At 37.8% G+C, this 14,433-nt stretch overlaps 1 long non-coding RNA gene across 1 annotated transcript in view; it reads left to right on the top strand.

Moving 5' to 3' along the window:
* Positions 1 to 8,682: 8,682 nt before the first annotated feature.
* Positions 8,683 to 14,433, top strand: part of LOC140612051 (uncharacterized) — a 43,145-nt gene continuing 37,394 nt past the window's right edge. The window contains exons 1-2 of the long non-coding RNA XR_012013370.1: positions 8,683 to 8,823; positions 13,380 to 13,469. This is a non-coding gene — a long non-coding RNA (uncharacterized lncRNA). The remainder of the gene's footprint in view (positions 8,824 to 13,379; positions 13,470 to 14,433) is intronic.

The following is a 14,433-nucleotide window of genomic DNA, read 5'->3' on the forward strand; positions in this document are numbered from 1 at the left end:
CGCCACCCAGGGATCCCCAAAAATAAAATATTTTAAAAAAATTCTACTATTACAAATTTTCCTGTGTTTTTAAGCTCTTCACAATCATTATTTCAATATTCACATTTTATTTCAAAATATATACAAATGACTACTATTAATCTCTATGGTTGAATTTAGATTGCTTTCAATTTATTATTATAAATAATACTGGAATACACCTTTTAATGCTTAAACTTTTCACTATATTTTGAATTATCTCTAGAAGAGGACTTGGTGGATCAAGAAGTGTGAAATTCTAAGGCTCTCGATCATGGAGCTGTTTAATTTCCCCAAAGGTCTTCACCAATACACCACACCCTCATATTAGCACTGGATATTTTACTTGTTAAGATATCTTCCAATATTGTGAGAGGGATAGTGTCTCATTGTACTTTAACTTGAGAATTATTTCCCGTAGGCTGTTCCTATGCTACTGTTTGAAGTTTCTGTATCTCGTGTTCACTTTTGCTTGGATAATCATTCCCACTGGGTATGGACTTTGATATTTGGCTGCTGATGGTCATGATCCCTTACCCCTGAGCCAAGGGAAATTCCTGGATGCTTTGACACTGTGACTCTGAAATGTTCTGGCTTCTGGCATGAAAAGAAGATCCAGGCAAGTGGGAGGAAACAGTACTGACTGGCATAACTGAAGCTCTGAGCCAGCAGTATAGAACACGGCCTCAAGCGTATCTGGATCCTGGAGGCTGGGAAGACATACTGGGGTTAATGTGAAATTTACTTCAGGGGTTACATTTTATATCCCCATATGGACTCTGCTACTAAAACAGGAAGGCAGAGTGAAGTTTCTAGGCAGATGAACTATCCACTTACCAACATTTTTAACTTAAAGTTGGATATAGCAAATGTCAGTGCAATTCAATAAATATAAAGTATGCCAAGAGATCACCCTTCATTTGCCTGATTTTGAGACTACACTGCAGGGAACAGGGGAGTTGTAATCAACTTTCTGTAGGTGGTATGAAACTATCCGGGGTAAACCACCTGCCAACAGGAATATACTCACTTTTTTTAGGTCAAACTTTGTTGGATAAAATATTAAAGATTTCTATATTACTTCAGGATCAAATCTTCCACGATGACATCTTAAAAGAGACAATTTAAGAGAAAAGGGAGGTGAGGCATGAGAGTGGCTAACAAAGATCCTATGTGATAATTACCATTTTAAAAAATCTATCTAAGAAATAATCTCTCCTGATTGCTGTACTTGATAAATAAGTTTTTATTTATGAAACTATCAGGAAAACTTGTGAAAGACTTTGAAAGGGGCAAAAGATTATCGGGTGTCCTTTGGAAGGACAGTTAGACGTTGTCTGGAAGGCTTTTAGGGCCTATCTGATTTTATAGTGATCCATGCCTTTCACTGCCTTTGACTGGGCAGGCTACTCTACAACTCTGTAAGTTGTAGAAAACTGATAGTAATGCAAATGATTCTTGTCCACAGAGATGCAAATAGGTTTTGTTTTGTAAAGATGCATTTGATTTTCCCCTGCAGAAAAGAGAATTCTAACCTTTACATTTATAGGCCTATGAAGTTTTGTATCCATTAGCAACTTCATTATCTGATTCCCAATTTACGGAGTATCTAAGTATCTGTTCTTCAGATTTTCCTTTAAATTGGTTGTAACATCTTACTGGTTTCCTCATTAATAAAAGAGTTCTAGAAAATCTTTGGCAGTGTTCATTTCGTATTTATACAAGAGTCGATTTTTTTTTTTGGACCCCCCCCCCCCCACGGGCCCGCGGCGTTTGCGGGCCAAGAGTCTTGATTTTAATTAAAAAATCATTCTTTAACAACTCCAACCTCAATTAAATATGTATTAATTCTTTTCAGCAGCCATTAATAATGTTTTTTTCCTAAGAGGCCCCATATTTTTTCTGGCAACTGTGGAGATCAGGTCCCAGAACTGAAACAACTCTCTACCTCCAAAGTAGATAGATAGGTCTCTCGACTATTCTGCTATAACTGAGGTTTGCCTGGACCCAGCCTGACTTTGCAGAGCTTTGGAGGACTTGAGTACAGCTATTGCTTAGCCATAAAAGTCTTTACAAGTTTTCTTTTTTTTTAAACGGAATTTATTTATTTATTTATTTATTTATTTATTTATTTATGATTTTATTTATTACAGACACAGAGAGAGAGAGAGAGAGAGAGAGAGAGGCAGAGACACAGGCAGAAGGAGAAGCAGGCTCCATGCAGGGAGCCCGATGTGGGACTTCATCCCGGGACTCCAGGATCACTCCCCGGGCCTAAGGCAGGTGCTAAACCACTGGGCCACCCAGGGATCCTACTCTTTACAAGTTTTCAAAATGCAAGGGAAAAGCTGAGAGAAAAGATAGAAGAAAGGGAAGAACAATGTATGAGACAGTGATGATCTTTTGAGTGGGCTCATAAAGTCTTGTAGCTGGGCACTAACTGGGCTTCCAGGGCTGAAGAGATGGAAGTCATTTATAAATTTCTCGAACTGACGTTTAGAGTGGATTTAAGAAAAGAATAATATTAGGACAGCCATGGCAGTGTAAGCAAGTACCTATGTTTAAGAGCCAAGGTTATGGCAGGAAACAACTGAGTTTAAATCTCAACTCTATGATGTGTTAGTTGTGTAATCACAGAGTTGAAGGGCATGGTGCTGCTTACACTCTCTGGGCCTTGGCTTACCCATCTATAAAATGGGGACCATGATCCTGTTGGCCTCACAGTGATGCTGTGAGGTTTAAATGCATTAACTTAAGTAAAGCACTTAGAATAGTGCCGGAAACTAGTAGGTGCTAGATCAATTTTAGCTGTTAAGAAGCATGTGTGATTAAGAGCTAAATTCAAATCCTGCCTCCACCACTTACAAACTATTATGGTAAGTTATTGAATTCTGTGCCCAGTTCCTCAACTGCAAAACTGGGAAATGGTAGTTCCTAACCCATAGAGGTGTCATGAGGATTAAATGAATTTTATGTGTAAAGTACCTCATATAGCATGGAAACAAAGTACATGTTTATTAAGGAATTATTATTACTATACTCATAATTATTAGACATTATTGTTTTTATGTATACTTCCTAAACGCAACCTTAACTTTCCTTTTAGAAAACTCCATCCCAATGAGGCAGAAAAGATGGAAGGGTGTCTTATAAATTAAAAGAGACTTATTAGAAAGATCAATCATTCACATTGTATAAACCTTATTTGGATCCTAATTCAAACAAACAAATATTTTTTTAAAAGACAGCTATTGGACAATCAAAAATATGAATACTGACTGGATGTTTGAGAGTTTGAGAAATTATTAATTTTTATTTTTTTATTTTTAAATATTTTATTTATTCATGAGAGATACAGAGAGAGGCAGAGACACAGGCAGAGGGAGAAGCAGGCTCCATGCCGGGGCCGGATGAGGGACTCGATCCCGGGGACTCCAGGATCGCGCCCTGAGCCAAAGGCAGGCGATAAACCGCTGAGCCACCCAGGGATCCCCTAGTTTGAGAAATTACTATTAAATTTTTAGGTAAGGATAAGAATACGATGATCGTGTAAAAAAAAATAATAATTTTTCAGTTGAGAATGAAATCCTTTGTGCCTGAGATTTACTTTTAAGTTATGTGTGTGAGGCAGGAAGGTGGGGTAAGATTAGTCAAAGGTTGTGAATGGGTGATGGGAATATGGAGACTTGTTACTCTATTGTCTTTTTTGAGTACATCTTAATTAAAACATAAGGAGGAGGAAGACAAGGAGGAGTAGGAGAATGATAACACCCCTAGGATCGGGTCTTACCCTGAGTGTCATCTCTCTTTTCACCTGGCCTCCAATCAGTAAGGACCCAGAAATCTCCAGAAGTATATTTTCTAGAGTGCAACTGTTCTGTCCAGAGTGGTATTCAGTGCCTTCAGCAAGACAGTTGAAGGAAGTCTTTAAGACTCAAATGTGAACCACTTCAAGTTTTCCCTCCAGTGTGAGGTGTAAGGTGAAGCTACACTTTCACATCCCCTGGGCTAGTCCTGTGGGTATCTGTTGCATAATACACACACACACACACACACACACACACACACACGCACACACACACACACCCCATTTTCCAAGGACAAAGACTAATTTTCAGAAGCAGTGAAGTCAAAATCCATTTTTTACATATGCAACATAATTTCAGAACTACTTCTTCCCAGGAAGGAGGTAGCTTTCCCTGACATTTTTATGCAGGGAAGTATCAGTTCCCTTTGTTTGTATTTTGAGAACTAACATTACATAAGAAATGGGATCCATTCCAGAGCAATCTACCTCTCCATGGACACTTTTAGGCTCACAAAGACCCGGAAAATACTTTAGTATTTATGGTTTTTTGCCCTTTACTGTTGAGCCCATACCTTCACATCCTTCAGTTGTGGAGATAATAGAAATGCAAAAAGATGTACGGGTTAATCTCTCCAAGAAAACTCCCGAGGTTTGGGGAAGGGAAGAGGACTGTGGGAGGTGAAGAGGAAACAGTTCTTTCAGTCACAAAAAAACATAATAGATTGTTAGAACTGAAAGGGCCTTAAAGATCATTCCACCGAGATGCACTGAGATGGATGCTTAGAAAATCAAAGGGAGCATTTGCTGCAATTTTATACAATGCATTTATAATACATATTTAAATGACTTCTCTCACAAAAACTTGGCTAATAACAAAAGTCTTAAAACTGAGGAAATATTTTTTGACTTTTTTATTATAAATTTATATTTTATTGGTGTTCAATTTGCATTTTTTAATTTTTTTAATCAACAATACTATCACAACCCCAACCTTTAAAAAAGTTATATATACCATTATATTTATTATGGTTATTAAAAAATTAATTATAGTCACTTAATTTAGTTGTTTATTATATTTTTTAATATTTTTAAAATATTTATGTATTATATTTGTTATACTAATTTAGCTGTCAAACTCAAAATTACCTACAGTTTGCTTGCTGCAGAAATCTTTGAGGTGCACTTTACCAGCAGCTTATCAAGAGCCGAGCCATGAAGTAGGCCTTCCTGAGATAGGCAGTAAGGGGGAGCCTTGTTTAGATAATTTTAAAACTATAATAAAACTAAGAATTGGTGCAGCCCCGGTGGCCCAGCGGTTTAGTGCTGCCGACAGCCCGGGGTGTGATCCTGGAGACCTGGGGTCGAGTCCCACGTTGGGCTTCCTGCATGGAGCCTGCTTCTCCCTCTGCCTGTGCCTCTGTCCCTCTCTCTGTGAATAAATAAATAAATAATCTTTTAAAAAAAACAACTAAGAATTGATCTGTCTTTTATGTGACCATTCTCTGCAATTGTAAACAATGTCCATGATAAAATTATCCTCCCTGAAAAAAATCTTTTGTTGGCCTAAATTCTAAACAATTGCTTCATTTGCTGTTGGATTTTAATATATAAGTAAGCTTCAAATTAGTACATTTTCTTCAGTAAACATTGTATTCCATATAGAAATGAATTCAGAGAACTTCCTTTTACCCAGTTTGCCTTTGATACACATGGACTCAGCCCCCACACGTTTCTTTTACTAGTGAGTCCTCCAACCCCTAGGGTACTTTATGTCTGCATTTAACATTTTGATGTGTAGTAAATAATGATAGTACAGAAACTTTAAAGATGGAGAAATAGAACTCAAGTTACTTCAATTCTGCTATTCTGTGTGACAATTTGTTTTTTAGTTGTGTGGTACTTTTGTTTACATGCAAATTTTAGTTTATATGCAAAATATCTTATTGACTTTGAATACCATCCTTAAAAGAAAATTTTATTCTTGTAAAATTGCTAATAGTTTTAAAGCCAAGAACAAATCAAGAAAATATTACATCAGTGATATAACTTAGTAGTTACCAAATGAGTACCTCTGCAGGAGTTGTAGTTTTATTAAGATGTACTCACTAGTTAGTGAAAAAAAATTTTTTAAAGATATTATTTATTTACTCATGAAAGACAGAGTGAGAGGCAGAGATCCAGGCAGAGGAAGATGCAGGCTCCTTGCAAGGAGCCCTACATAGGACTCATTCTCCAGACCCGGCATCACACCCTGAGCCAAAGACAGAGGCTCAACCTCTGAGCCACCCAGGTGTCCCCCCAAATTCTTTTTTAAAGATTTTATTTATTTATTCATGAGAAATGCACAGAGAGAGGCAGAGACATAGGCAGAGGGAGAAGCAGGCTCCAAGTACCAGGAGCCCGACGTGTGATTCGATCCCGGGTCTCCAGTATCGTGCCCTGAGCCAAAGGCAGGCGCCAAACCGCTGCGCCACCCAGGGATCCCCCCCAAAATTTTTTATGTGAAATATTATTAGACATTTCAAACCATTAAGTAGATATAAACTATTGAAATGACCAAAGATGATGCTTTTATATTGCCAGAAGACATCAAAAGAGTAATACTTGAACCTCAGTCATTTTCACCAAAGACGGGACACACCCTAAAGCAATAATAATGCGAATACTCATTACCATTTAGCCATTTTCTCTGATATTTGCCAAGAAGAAAAACTTCAGAAAGTTTTACCAAATATAAATTAATTTTATGATAAATTTTTCTGGAGAAGATATTTTAGTGGGAAATAGCTAACTGTGGAGCTATTTGGTAGCCATTAGAATAGACTCCAAAAAAATTAAGACCTGGAAATTATTGCAATTTCTGGAATTTACTGCAAAATGGGATTTTTATAAATTTCTGCTAAACTCAACCTTATGTTTAAGATTTTCCCTCATTTTCTATATACCTCTTACTTCATGTGAAATTAAAATAAATCAAAAGTGATTTTTGCTTAACTATAAATGAAGAAAGATTGAGAAATGTGCTAAAATGCTTGTTAAACATGGATGTGCAAAGATCAATTTTCACAAAATCATTGACACATTGGTAACTTTTGCAATAAATACCACCATAGGCAGCCACAGCTGGAAAGGAGCAAAATAAAGGAGTTTAAAATGGATTCTTGGGGGATCCCTGGGTGGCTCAGCAGTTTAGCGCCTGCCTTCACCCCAAGACGTTATCCTGGAGTCTCAGGATCGAGTCCCACATCAGGCTCCCTGCATGGAACCTACTTCTCCCTCTGCCTGTGTCTCTGCTTCTCTCTCTCTCTCTCTCTCTGGCTCTCATGAATAAATAAATAAAATCTTTAAAAAAAAAAGGATTCTTGTTGTTTTTTTTAAAGATTTTATTTATTTACTTACTTATTTATGAGACAGTGAGAGAGACAGCGGGGGGGATGTAGGAGCAGGCAGAAGAAGCATACTCCCTGCTGAGGGGGAGCCCTGGGACTCTGGGATCATGACCTGAGCTGAAGGTAGAAGCTCAACCAGCTGAGCCACCCAGGTGCCCTAAAATGGATACTTTAAGATCTCTTAGAAGATAACATTTTAAAGAAACTTGGCTAATTTAAGTAAGACTCTGAGGGGATATGAGTTTTCTGTAATAGTGAGAACTGGAATCAAAGAAATACTGTTTTGTTAATGTTAACATGCTTCTATTTTTATCCAAGGTTGGTATGTCTTGGGACAATTTCGATAGTTATAAAGGTCTCTTCTCTTGCTAAAAAAAGAAGATCCAGAGAGAACATCCTCCTAGAAAGCAGAAGGCTTTCCCTCACCTTCCCTACTTACTACTGTCACAAGGATTTGTTGTGCAAAGTATATACACATTCAGTAGGTAAATCCAATCCTGTTTGCATAGGCATAGAGCCTGCAAAATGCTAATGAATTCCCTCTTTCTTAAAAGGCCGGAATTCCCTACATCTGACTCCAAGCTCTCTCATTATGTCCATCATATATTTTTTGCTTGTATCTTTGCAAATATTTTCAACATCTCATGGTTCTATGCGAGTAAAGCCCATATAAAGTTAAGTCACCTAATGGCCTAGTCTTAGCAAAAAAAAAAACTTCAGTTCAGTCTCTAAAAATAATTGAACATCAGTTAATATCTTTTTGAAGATTTTTTAGGGAAATGACTGTGGAGTTGGGATTTTATTTTATTTTATTTTTTTTTTTAATTTTTATTTTTTTATTTTTTTTTTTTAAATTTTTTTTTCATTTATTTATGATAGTCACACACAGAGAGAGAGAGAGGCAGAGACATAGGCAGAGAGAGAAGCAGGCTCCATGCACCAGGAGCCCGATGTGGGACTCGATCCCGGGTCTCCAGGATCGCGCCCTGGGCCAAAGGCAGGCGCTAAACCGCTGCGCCACCCAGGGATCCCCGAGTTGGGATTTTATTAATAACACTTGGTAAGTGTCTTAAATTTTTCTTTCTTTAAGTCTCTCTCCATTTCTCATATATTTGGCGGCTAATCCACAGATCTTTCATTTCATCTCTCTGCAAACTTCCCCAATTTTTCCCAAATCCTGGACATGCTAACTTGGTCCCATCTTCCCATCCTCTGCCATATTCCAGAGCTATTCATTTCTGGTAGCTGTAAGCTCTGGCTTCCCTGTCAAGTGGCTAGAGCGCTCCTTATTCAAAACCCCAAATCTGCACAAGACTGTGGGAAATATGTTGGCCACAAAAGGAAGTCTGCTTTACAGACAGAAGGGAAGTGATGTGAGTTTCTTTTTTTTTTTTTTTTTTTTAAGTGGTTAGTATGTTGTATTCTTTTTTTAAAAAAATTTATTTATTTATAATAGTCATACAGAGAGAGAGGCAGAGACATAGGCAGAGGGAGAAGCAGGCTCCATGCACCGGGAGCCCGACGTGGGATTCAATCCCTGGTCTCCAGGATCACGCCCTGAGCCAAAGGCAGGCACTAAACCGCTGCGCCACCCAGGGTTCCCATGATGTGAGTTTCTATGCGTTAACATCTTTATCTGTTCAAGAGCTTCCCCAAAGATTTTCTATTAAGTATAAACCTGTCTGTGACCAAGTAGTTGATTCAAATTCTGGGATGGCTGAGGAAAGAATCTTCCAGTATTTGAAGACAAGGGAAGCTAAATCTAAAGGTGATTTACATTTAGCAACTGAAGACCACCAAGAAGGGAAATTTTTACTTTTCCATTTTTGATGTGTTGTAACTCATTCTCATTAATACTTTTTCAATATGGAGAAGGAAGAATGAAAAATAAAAATACTGTATGATAGAGGCCCAATTTCCTTATTAATTCTATGTCATCCTCTGAGATGCTGCATGGCCTGGTGAAAAAGCATAGATTTTGGAGCTAGGTATTTATACTTAGGCTTAATGCCAGCTCAATTACTTTCTAGCTTGAGTATAACTTAAAATATGACAGTTATTATCAGGAAAGGAAGAAAAGGAAGCATTGCCTTTTGTATATGGAGATAATAGCTGCTTTGCAAGATTATTGTAAGGATTAAATGAAATAATTTTTGTAAAATGCTAAGTGGGACATTATATTTATATATTATAATTATATATATTATTACTATTATTATTGCTTTTTGTTTTACTAGAGTAGGAGGGCCTCTGTCTAAACCTCTTCTGTTTCTAAGGGACTGTTTTATGCTATCCTTACCTTTAAAAAATCTAGAATACTAAATGAATAACAGTAATATGCAAATGACTGAGTAACAAAACTTTTCATATCTCAGTGATTGGTGGCAATAACCAAGATTTTGAATAATTTCATAGAGGTAACTGTGACAACTGTGACCTTCACTTTACCTATACGCTGTATATTCCCACCAGCTCCTCCCCAGTCTCCTCTTCATGACCACCAAGGAGAGCTAGAGGACCTTAGAGGAGGCTCAGAATAGTACTGCCTTGATTTTGGCAACACGCATATTGTTTCTGCAGCTAACTCAGCATGCTTGAGATCATTTTAACAGCATAGTGTTATCATGTGGTTTCAGTAGAAAAAGTCCCTATGTAAAAATAGCACCTTCTTCCTCAGCATGTCTGCTCCCTTTAATGAAAATAAGACTTTAGCTTAGACTGAGCCAATGCAGCTATCAAGGAGTGAGCTAAAATCTCATCTGCTCCAAAGACTGTTAGCCAAATTCACTAACGATGATACTTATAGCCATTGACAGTAAGAAAGACAATGTAGTAAGAGGCATGAACAACATGGGAAAATTCATATCTAATACACTATACTTAAACATCAGTTTCCTAGAATGAGCCCTCAGAAAATACAGTCAATGAGAAGAATTGCAATCACTCTACAAAATTATTTACAGCAGTATAAACAAACCAAAAAGAAGAAAAAGAAGCAGTAACTCTCATAAATTCTTATGCAATCCAATAAAAAAATAAAAAAAGGGGATAAATTAATAGAATTCAAGCCATATGGCAAGCTAGTAGGTTGCTGCTTCTTGAAGAATGGGGTTTCATTCATTCTTATCAGCTTGCATTCTATCACACCATGTTCCATTTTGGCATTGGGAAACTTCTATGTGCATTATTGATATGAAAATAAAACAAAGAAAACATAGTTTTTATTTTATTTTGTTAAAGATTTATTTATTTATTTATTTATTTATTTATTTATTTATTTATTTATTTAAGAGAGAGACAGAGAGCTTGAGAGAAGAGAACACAAACAGGGGCCAGGGCAGCAGCAGAGGGAGAAGCAGGCTCTCCACTGAGCAGAAAGCCCCATGTGGGGCTCCAGCCCAGGACTCTGAGATCATGACTGAGCCAGAGGCAGACACTTAACTGACTAATCCACCCACATGCTCTGGTTTTTATCTTATTTTATGTTTATTTAGTTTTATTTTACTTTCTTTTATTTTTAAAAGTTATCCTGGGGTGTCTGTGTGACTCAGTCTGTTAAGCATCCAGCTCTTGGTTTTGGCTCAGGTCATGATCTTGAGGTTGTGGGATCCAGCCCTGTGTGAAGCTCTGTGCTCAGTGCAAGAGTCTGCTTCAGATTCTCTCTCTCTCTCTCTCTCTCTCTGCCACGATCTCTCTGTCAAATAAATAAATAAATAAATAAATAAATAAATAAATAAAATCTTTTTAAAAAAAGTTATCCTAAGAAATATAATTTCAGAAACTATTCTTGAGCCATCAGTGACCTCACATATTATTTTCAGAATCTGTTCCACATCAAAAGAAAAAAAAATCTCTTCCACATCAAGCCTTATGAGAAGAGTAATGGCATAGTAGTAGGCATGGCTACCAACATTAGGCTAGTTCTACACCTAGCCTATCAATAAGAGTTCAATCAAGGAATCTGGCATAGGAAATAACCAGAAGTATGCCCATCCTATAACTACTTTCCTTGAGTGAAATTTCCTAATAGGACAGAAGAAATGTTACCAGGAGCTTAGTTTGGTCCCTAGAAGTCTCTAAGATCCTTTGTTCAGGAGAAAAAGGGAGAATTGGAATTTTATTTTATTATTATAATTTATAAAGATTTTATTTGTGTATTTGGGAGGAGTGAGTGAGAAAGAGAGAGGAAGAGAATCTGAAGCCGACTCCATGCTGAGCTCAGAGCCTGACTGGATCCGATGATCACGACATCATGACCAGAGCTGAAACCAAGAGTTGGGCACTTGACTGACTGAGCCAGCCAGCCACCCTGGAATTTTATTTTATAATCCATTTCCCCCAGAAACCAGACCTTTCTTATGGGGATATTATTTATTTTTTTGCAAACCCTAAAATACCTTTAGCAGAAACTTTTTGAAAGTCATTTGAGGCAGTCATACACCTCTTAATTTTTACAACAGAGATTTTTTTCAGCCTCATTTCCTTTGGTGTAACTGAAACCTTCACTGGAGTATCAGTGTCTGTCTGCAGTGCTACCTGTGCAGGTTCCATGTCTGCATTTGATCAGCCCCTTTATCTACTATTTGAAAGCAACCCTAGAAGAAGTTCCCATCTGTCAATTAAGACAGACCACAATGCCTTGCACACAGTAGGCATTCAGCAAATGCTATTTAGCCACATGCTGCCTCTATCCACCACTCCCAGTTCCTTTTATCTGAAGGAAACTCTAGAATCAAATAAGCTAGGGCCTACAGAGGCATTATATAGTTTCCAGCACTGTCTTCTTTGTTTGCAGGCAAAATACATTTCAGAGGAACTACAGATAAAACATTTGAGTAGAATTATTCAGTGGGCCATTTGAGAATGGAACCAAATTTAAGAATAAATTTAGGAACGGGGGATATAAATTGGAAAATCATCTACCTAGAGATTTGTAATGAAGCTGTGAAAGTAAATGGATTTACTGAGAGGATATAAGAAAGAGAAGGTGAATGAGGACAAAACCCCAATTTTAATCATGAAAGGAATAATAACTCTGGAAAAAAAATTGACAGAGCAGTCAATGAACTAGGGGAAAAATGAGTATTTTCTTGTAGTAGAAGCTATAGGAAGTGAGTTTCAAAAAAGATTGATGGTGAGGGTAGCTGGCTGGTTCAGTCAGTAGAGCATGTCACTCTTTATCTCAGGGTCATGAGTTCAAGTCTATGTTGGGTTTAGAGATTATTAAAAAAAAAAAAAAAGCCTAAAAAAGTTCTAGGTTCATCTGGGTGACTCAGTCAGTTGAGTGGCTAACTCTTGATTTTGGCTCAGGTTATGATCTCAGGGTCCTGGGATAGAGCCCTGCATAGGGCTTCACACTCAGTGGGGAGTCTGCTTAAAGATTCTCCCCCTCCTTCCCACTCTCAAATAAATGAATAAAAATTGTTTAAAAGATCTTATTTATTTATTTATTCATGAGAGACACAGAGAGAGAGAGAGAGCCAGAAACACAGGTAGAGGGAGAAGCAGGCTCCATGCAGGGAGCCTGATGTTGGACTGGATCCCGGGACTCCAGGATCATGCCCTGGGCTAAAGGCAGGTGCTAGACCACCGAGTCACCCAGGGATCCCCGAATAAAATTTTTTAGAGTAATAAAATAACTTTTTATTTTATTTTATTTTAGATTTATTTATTTATTCATGAGATACACAGAGAGATAGAGGCAGAGACACAGGCAGAGGGAGAAGCAGGCTCCATATAGGCAGCCCCATGTGGGACTCAATCCTGGGACTCCAGGATCATTCCCTGAACCAGAAGGCAGATGCTTAACCACTGAGCCACCTAGGCTTCCCTAACTTTTTAAAAAGTTACTTTTCGATGCACTTGGGTGGCTTAGTGAGTTAAGTGTCTGCCTTCAGCTCAGGTCATGATCCTGGGGTCCTGGGATGGAGCCCTACATTGGGCTCTCTGCTTAGTGGGGAGCCTGCTTCTCCCTCTGCCTCTGTCTGGCCCCTTGCTTGTGTTGTATGCCTTGGGACAATTTTCTTGCTCACTTTCTCTCTTAAATAAGAAAAAGATCATTAAAAAGTTACTTTAAAAAAAAAGATTGGGTTAAAAACTAAAATATTTAAGGAAGACATCATTGATAATTAGGAAGTAACTAGTTAACCTAATTACTAAAATAGGTGTTGCAAGAACCAGCTTGCAAGAACTGAGAAGTGAATCCAGGAGAAGGAAGTGGAGGTGATGAGATAAGCTACTCTTTCAAGATGGTGGTAAGAAGAAAAGCACTACTAGCTCAGTATATCAAAGGGGTAGCAGAGCTGGAGTTTCCATAGACTGAACCATGATATAAGTGCTGTGAATGTAGTAGATTGCAAAATAAGCACAAAAATCCTCCCTTTGTTGTATGCCTGCTGCTTTGCACTGTGACTTTGTAATCTTTTCCCAACAAGAAATAGAGTCTGTTTCTCCCTGGGATCTGGATTTGGCCATATGACTTGATTTGGCCTCAAGTACATGAGCAAACATGACAGAAATGAAGGCTTAAATATGGGTTCACTTGCTCTTTTCTATCATGTTAACTAACCTGGGCTTTTCTGCTGGAGGATGAGATGACATGGAGAGAGGCCCCAGCTATTCTAGCTGAGACCCCAAAAATGTGAGTCCGCCCTGGTAGAACCTGCCTAGACTAGGAAAACTGTCTAGTGAGACACAAAATGGTAAGAGACAAGAAATGCTTGTTGTCATAAACAACTATATTTTGGGATGGTTTGGTACACAGCAAGAACTACCTAATACAATGAGATTCCTTGTTACTCTCTGGACTAACTCAATTCTGAATAATATGAGACTCTTAGCGTGTGTCATTTTAGAAAACAAAGAACAACAATCTTGTAAACTTCAGTAATGTTCTATCTGGTAATCAGACACCAAAAATCATAAGCATCCAGAATACAGTTCTGAATTTATGTAAGCACCAATGTAAAAGATACTCAAACAGCAAGGAAATTCTCTGCCATAAAGTCTGTGTAATTTATTTATGTCAGAAGCACAGGTCATCTCTGAGCCTTTATGTTATAACCTGCTGATAGAGAATTCTATATAAATATGGTGGCAGTTTTATAAAGATCAGTGATTTCCTTTCCACAACAACTATCAGTTCACACAAAGGTTAAAGATGATATATTAGAAGCATTATTGGTTAAAGCAGAAAGACTACATATGTGGGACTTGGGT

The sequence above is a fragment of the Canis lupus genome, chromosome 20, assembly GCF_048164855.1.
Source record: "Canis lupus baileyi chromosome 20, mCanLup2.hap1, whole genome shotgun sequence".
Taxonomy (NCBI): domain Eukaryota; kingdom Metazoa; phylum Chordata; class Mammalia; order Carnivora; family Canidae; genus Canis; species Canis lupus.